The 7,970-nt window shown below is 40.0% G+C and overlaps 1 long non-coding RNA gene across 1 annotated transcript; it reads left to right on the top strand.

Moving 5' to 3' along the window:
• The first annotated feature begins 6,820 nt into the window (after window positions 1-6,820).
• Window positions 6,821-7,573, top strand: LOC308583216. Its single transcript, XR_014006130.1, has 2 exons — window positions 6,821-6,879; window positions 7,000-7,573. It is a non-coding gene; the product is annotated as an uncharacterized lncRNA (long non-coding RNA).
• The last annotated feature ends 397 nt before the right edge of the window (window positions 7,574-7,970 follow it).

The raw sequence follows: 7,970 nt of genomic DNA, 5'->3' as shown, positions 1-7,970 counted from the left end.
GTACAAAGTCTGCATGTGATCTAGATTTTGCCTTGCCTTGGCTGTGAGCCTCTAATAGCCAAAACTGCTGGCTACCCTTTGCTCTAAAAAACTTGCCTTCTCCTGTGTTATCTCTTTTCTTTCCTTCCATGCACATGTGTGTTGAAATCAAATTATTGTGCATGTGTGAATGTTAAACCTAAAGCAGGAGGCATGGAGGAATAATATCCACAGCAGCAACAGACAAGGGAGAGTCCTGTTGTGTGGAGCACCATAAATCATAGTGTGTTGGCTATTATCATTCTGGATTTCCTCACAGTTTAGATGCAGAGCAAGGCATCCTCATCAATTTCTATGATAAATCCCTGCGGCCTCCAATGTTGAAGCTGGGGTTCCTTTTTTCGTTTTGATAAGGTGGGTCAAAGAGATTTCACTAAGTGCGTGGGAAAACAAATGGCAGAATTCCGCAGAGGAGAACTCTTGTAGGTAGCCAACATTAAGTTTGCGAAAGTGGTGTATTTTAAGCAGTGATGTGGGTTTTCCAGAAAATTATGAATTTGTAAGAGTTTCTTTCCTGCTGTAATTAGACCATGATCTAATTTAGCTCATTTGACTTATATTTAGCAAACCAAACTAAAAACACCTGTAGCCTGAAATGAAATAAGCAGCACTTTCCCCCCGTAAAAAATGAGGTGACGGTACTCACTTACTGATAAAGGCACTGTGAGTGCCAGTCATGGGCAGCAAAAAGATGTGTTTTTACTCAGTACCAGTGAATGTTGTTGATGATGGTGCTGGCATCTGTCTGTCTCAAGAGATAATGGAGTATGTCTTCAGAGGTGAAGTCAAACCACTGCGTTAGAAGCACTGAATACTGTCACAGAAAAAGCCCTGGAAGTAAGAATAAACTTTGGTTTTCATTTCACCTTTGTAGCCTGTCAGAAGAATTTATAACTTGCTTTGGCTTTGGGTGTGTATTTATAGTTTTATTTCATCCCCACTCCCTCTTTACAAATCAGGAAAATATTTATGTATTCTCTCACACATTTGCTAGGGATAACCATCTGGGAAAACAAACAAACAAACAAACAAAGAATTATGGGGTTGAAATTTCCAAGGACATCCAGTATTGTATTGGCAACCATGCATTGTTACGAATGAATCTTATGAAACCATTTTTAAATGGACATTTTTCTGTAGCGAAATTAAAGCACTGAGAAAATTTCCATGCCCACAAAAGTGATCTTAAAGCAGCTGCTCCCAAGGAATAATCACCATGGACTGAAATGTATGGGCAAGGAGGAGGGGGCGATTTGCCCCCCATCTTTCCCCAGTGGTGTCCTTGAGTGGATGATTTCAAAAGAGATTTGGACTTGAAGCAAGAACCTCAGTGTTACTCCCTGATATAGGTGGGGAGAGTGTGTGTGTGTGTGAATTCTATAGTGCTTAGTTTGCTTTCGGTTGCTAGTTTTTTAATGTTGTTAATAGTGTTTTGTTAGGGTTGCCATACCTCCGGAATTTCTTGGACATAGACACTATTCACCCCACCTCCTTAAGCAGCATTTGGGCAGAAATCCCTGAAATGTACAGAAAAATCCAGACGTATGGCAGCCCATGTCGGCAGTATAGATTTTGGCGATTTCCATTGGCCAAAACTAAAAAACAGCTCAACAACTTTTGTGTCCGGATTTTTGAAAGATGGCAACCCTAGTTTTGTGGATTATGAGTGCTGCAGTGCCTCTGTGAATCTTATATTATAAGATTTTGTTGTGGACTTTTGTTGTGGTCATGCTGCTTAGGTTATTTTTTAAGTTGTTTTGTTAATACAATGTAGTTGTTTTACTGATGCTTTGAAATTGTTTTACAGATGATTTGTTAATTGTTCCATTTGATTTATGTCGTATTTGCGATGTCCTATTATGCTATTGCCATTTATTTGTGAGCCGTTTTGTGATTTGTGCAAATGAAAAGCAGCATAGAAATATAAGGAATGAAAAGGCATGAATGAATGACAGACCACAGAGGAACCTATAATTACGAGCACCAACCTAATGCATTACATAGTATAAATGTTAATTTACCCCAAATATTAAGGCTCCAGAAAGCAGCAGAAATTTTAAAAGAAAGGGGAGAGAAAATAAGAAATTTGGGCAAGAAAAGCAATTATTTCATAGTTCCAACACATCACTTTGGAATGCATGTTGGTGGTTATCAGATTAAAAACCCTGAGAACAGCGACAGAATGGCAAAGTGTGCGCATGTGAGTCATCTTTCTATTTTAATGGACCTTTTGGAACATGTCTGAGTGGGCCCTGAGATGTTGCTTTTCTGTCATGCTCTTCTGTAAATATTTGAAGACTAAAATTGGCTTTTAATAAAATTCATCTAGGAGTTCATAATGTTTAATGGACTCCATGGCAGTAAAATTAAAAAGTATGAGTATTTTTTATTTTATTTTATTTTATTTGGTCTGGTTAACATGCCTCTTCCCCACCCTCCGCCACAAAGGAGGAAAAAACCCCAAAACATTATTGCCATGAATTCTTGCCATGAATTGTTGGGTTCCCGGCCCCCAAAGCACAGGACTTGGCAGGTGTGTAACGCGACTCCTGATAGCAGGATGGCAGATTATGTTCTCCCATAAAACCATTTCTAAGGGACTTGGCTTCGAAACTGTTATTGCATGTCTGCAGGTGTTTAGTAATTGGATTAATGCAGAGCAGAAGGAATGTCTGCTGCCCAAACGCTGAGCAAACTCCGAGGAAAGCCGCATTCATTTTGGAGAGCAACCTGGAATGTCTGATGACAGGCCTGTTCACACACACAAAGCCTGATCTAAGCCTGTGAGTTTAAAATTAACTGCTGTGAGCAATCACCTTCCAGAGAAAAGTTTATCCAAATCTAAATACAATAACAGCAGCGCCACAGAGGAGGAGGAAGAAGAGGAGGGATTGGGTGTGTGCGAGGCAGGGTCACAGAGCATTGGCTGGGCATTTTGATCCCATTCCAAAAGCAACTTGTGCTAACCTCTGCGAAAGTCTTTATATCATGCATATTGCCAATCCGGAAAATCCTAGGTGTCTAATAAAAATGCCTTTGATAAACACAATAGATTCTTGAAAACACTGAAAAAAGGTGTACAGAGTTTATCCTAATCTCAGATCAAGGACGTTCAAAGCAAACTGCTGTTCTTTTAAATATCTGGATCTCACAATTGATAAGGTTTTTTATTATGGTAAGGAAACCATATGGCTCACCGACGAAAACTTTAAACAAAGAGGTCCTTTTAACTGAATCGTCAGTGGTGACCATATTTTTGATCATGATATGCCTACATCTCATTTGAATCAATCTTGTGGAACACACATCCGTGGCCATGAGTAATGGTTCCCCCCATCACATTCAGAAAACAAGTTTTTGTTTGTAAAAGAAATAGGCTAAAAGTTGCTCATGTTTAACCATATGTTCTCTGAGAATCAAGTCCCATTCATGTCAGATCCGACAGACTGCTATAAGAAATAAGAAGGGGAAAGTTTAAGGAACAAACCATTAGAAATATTGCAAAAGGAGTGACTAGATAAGGAATCTCTGAAGAGGCGGAATTAATTGATGTTCACTATTGAAGGCCAACTACTACTGCTCACAGAGATTGAGCAGAAGTCATTAAATGTCCTTAAATTTGCAATGGACTTCTACATACATATTATCCCTCCTGACGCATTGTTGAGGGCTCCTAACCACCTTTTTTGGCCACCTTTTGGTTTGTAGCCTCCCTTCACCTTGCCTCCTCTCATTCCTTGCTCCATATGGGAACAAAGCTGTATTACCCTTTGGGTACTTTTTCATGTCCTAACCCTTCTCTTCCCTCCCCTCCCCACGCCAACCCCACTAGCAGTTTGGTGTGAGGAATCTTGTGTGCTGATTTTTGACACATAAAGTACTCAAGGGAAGGCCTTGGTCCAAAATTGCTCTTGAACAACGATGGCCATCGGTATTTGGCACGGTGTCGAGTTTTACGGCTGCGTTGGTCCCAGAAAATTAAAGGCCTCGCTGTAGATAAAGCGTGTCTCTGGTGCATATTTAGGCTCGCCACTTTTTGCCATCTGTCGTTGGCTAGTTTTCTTTTCCCATGGAAGCAAAAACACAATGTCCTGGATAAAAGAATCCAGTAAAACTGTGCAGACATTTTTAGTATTTGAGCAGTTCTCATAAACCCCCAGGGTTGTTTGTTCACATTGGACTCGGTGCACTTTTAAAGACATGATGAGCACAAATGGTGATCTTTTAAAAAGTGCTTATGTGTGCACATGGAAGAAGAGATTCGTTACTTACTCCAAGAGAGGGGACAAAGACAAAATCTTCCTTATTCACTTGCTGAGAAAAGGGGGGAGGAGGGGAAATGTCATGGATGGATTCTCCTGCTGTGGTGGTTTTGGATTGCTGTTTTGAGCTTGTTGTTTTTCTAAAATGTTAACTGCTTAGATGTAGCTGTACCCCTTTTCTAAGAGGGGGTGTTTGAAAACCCTACTGTGCATTTGTTTGCTTTAGTTTCCATACAAATGCACAGTATATATATGAGGCCTGTTGACTGGGAGTGGAGATACGTTCAGGCCTGTAACCTCACAGATTTCAGGAAGACTTCAAAGTGGAAACTGGTGAGATCTGATTACATTTCATCACAGAGAGTAAATTTATGCCTCTAAGACATAACCTTTGGTTGCACTTCTCTGCTTCTAGCTGCTGACTGGAAGAGTTGGCTGTGTTGATCATTCATTATGCAGTCATTGTGAATGAACGTCCACCTCTTTTTCTGGCAGTCTCCATGGTGCTTACATCTTCAACTGAGATGGGGAGACAGGAACACTACTTTTCACTCACTCGTATCCCCATAAGAACTGCTAAGATGAAGTTAGGTTACTACATAGCCATGGGAATTGAATCTCAATGAATGGTCAGAGAAGTCTATCATCACAATTTGGGGGTGGCCAGATAAGCAAAAGAATAGGGCCTCTGTCCATTTTAAGAGGTGTGAATCAGAGGCTAGCATATGTTTTCCAAATATTGTTATGGGGAAAGCAAGAGTTCATCTTACACTTGCCACAGGGCTTACTTTTGAGAAGACATACAAAGGATTGTACTGGAAATATTTACCCTGTTTGGCTGGTTCCTCCTCCTGAATTTAATAGGTGATATAATAAGCGAAAGGGGTGATACTCTGAGGCATTCTTATTCCTACTAATATTAGGAGAATACATCAATGATAGTACAAATAACACATAAACACCTTGGGAATATGTACACAAGATTCCCCAGCCTCTAATCGCTACGTAACATTACACTATCTGCATAGGTCTTCCTCAGCAGTATCCTTCTACCCAGCATGTGTTGGTTTCATGAGTCTTTCAAATGGAAACATTCCATAGTTCGTAGAAAATTTATGATTAAAAGATGTTCTGGAGATGAGAAACCTCCTGCCATTAGAAATCAAAACGAACACATGTACAAACCTAGTGCAGGGCTGTGTGTAATGAGCAATGCTTCCAGAAATAGTAAAAAATGAAATAAATGATTTTTTTAAATAAAAAAACACAGAGATGGTGAACTTTGATTTTAGATTACATGCAATAAAATTGTAAGTATTAGCAGTGACATGACATCATTTCTATTGATAGGTCAGCTTCAAGAACATAGAATCACAAGATCATAGAGTTGGGAGGGATGCCAAGGTCATCTAGTCCAACTGTGTGCAATGCAGCATCCATGACAGATTGCCATCCAGTCTCTGCTTAAAAACCTGGAATGAAGGAGGGTCCACAACCTTCCAAGGAAGTCCATTATACTGCTGAGCAACTCTTGCCGTCAGAATGGTCTCCCTGATGTTTAGCTGAAATCTCATTTCTTGTAACTTGAATCAATTGCTTTGGGTCACTTTCACGGCCTAGGACCCTCGTACCTACGGGACCGCCTCTCCCGGTATGCCCCATGGAGAGCCTTAAGGTCCATAAATAGCAACACCCTAGTAGTCCCAGGCCCTAAGGAAGTTAGATTAGCTTCAACCAGAGCCAGGGCCTTCTCAGCACTGGCTCCGGCCTGGTGGAACGCTCTGCCTCATGAGACCAGGGCCCTGCAGGATCTGATCTCTTTCCGCAGGGCCTGTAAGACAGAGTTGTTCCGCCTGGCCTTTGGATTGGAGCCAATTTGATTCCCTCCGCCCCCTTTTTCTTTTTTCTTTTCCTTCTCCTGCAATGAGGCTCCATTTTAATATTTTAATGTTTCAATATTTTAATGTTGTATTTTAATTTTGTTTTTAAGTTGTATTCATTCAACTTGTTTTTATTATTGCTTGTTAGCCGTCCTGAGCCCGGCCTTGGCTGGGGAGGGCGGGGTATAAATACAAATTATTATTATTATTATTATTATTATTATTATTATTATTATTATTATTATTAAATAAAGTGGATGTATTGTGCTGGAGTGACAGAGCACTTCAGTCCACTCCAATTGTGCAAACCCATTTTTTTTGGCTTGTGCTTGGATTTCTCCCACAAACTACAGTGGTACCTCGGGTTAAAAACTTAATTTGTTCTGGAGGTCCGTACTTAACCTGAAACTGTTCTTAACCTGAGGTACCACTTTAGCTAATGGGGCCTCCCACTGCCGCCACTGCGCGATTTCTGTTCTTATCCTGAAGCAAAGTTCTTAACCCGAGGTACTATTTCTGGGTTTGCGGAGTCTGTAACCTGAAGTGTCTGTAACCCGAAGCATCTGTAACCTGAGGTACCACTGTACTGGCAGTCTGGATGCAACTTCTCTAGCATTGTGAGGTCATACAATTCAGTTGGTGACTCATTAATGGGATCAGCAATCCAAGGAGGAGAAGGGAACAGCAGGGGAGAAATGGTATGGAAGCAGCAGCAGCAGACAGGAAGTGACACTGAGAGGGATGAAAAAAGGCACATGTTTGCATATATCTGTATATGAGAATATTTGCCTCAACCTTGCATTCTTCCTTGTTTGCAGGACCTGAAGCTTACCCTTTTCACCACTGTGCCTTTTGAAGTTTCTCCTTCCCACAATTCTGCTAAAAAGTTCTCTTTGACCACACTCCATCCAGAATCAACAACATAATTCAGCCCATTTCCAGTGCGAAAAGGCCAAGAATATGAGGATAATTCTTGGCTACTGCAGAAGGAAGATTATGCCTAGGACTAAGATTCATCCTAGTGTTCTTTTCTATTTTTATTGATAAGCCTTTTTGAGGAAAGGGCAGGCCCAGGAAATTGTGATCTAGATAAAGCCAGCAGAAATAATGTTTTATAGGCCTTCTAGCTATACAACTGTGTTTTAGCTGGTTTTTATCAGTTATATATCAATGAATTTCTAAGTACCTCAACTTGTCTACTTTCAGGTGTCCTTCTTCTACACATCTCAAATTTAGGGCCAGCTGCATCTTCATTTGATCAGTTTCCAGCAGGATCTTGCAAGAATGCCTATTTAATCTTGCTTATACTAACGAAAATGGTGAATTGTTCTCTTGGATATGGGAAGGTTCCAAAATAATGTTAAAGCAAGCTACAATAATTCATTTGTTTGATTTTGTGTGTGTCTGTGAATAGCTTTTCTAGTAAGTAATCGGGTCATATTTTACAGTTTTGTTAAGAAGATGGAAATGTTTATTTAAAGTCTTTCTTTTTTTTAACATATCTCATAACACTGGAATGGTCCTGTGAAAAGTTCATAGTATTGTTAATTTGTAGAGTTGAACAGACCAAGTATATCTACCCTATGGAGAAATTAAATGGGTGGTTTCCAATATCAGCCATACTCAGAGTAAACCTATAAAAATAAATGGATATAAGTAATGTAAGACCATTGATATTCATGGCTGTACTCTGCCTATGACACATGTTGGATATCACCCTCTCATTTTTGCACATTTCGTATACAATTAAGAAGAACTATGATCAGTTGTATTTAGAGGTGTTTTTAGC

Source organism: Podarcis bocagei (assembly GCF_964188305.1).
Source record: "Podarcis bocagei genome assembly, chromosome: 3".
In the NCBI taxonomy this organism is placed as follows: Eukaryota; Metazoa; Chordata; class Lepidosauria; order Squamata; family Lacertidae; genus Podarcis; species Podarcis bocagei.
Note: the sequence above shows the minus strand (reverse complement) of the source record. Positions and strands in the feature narration are given on the sequence as shown.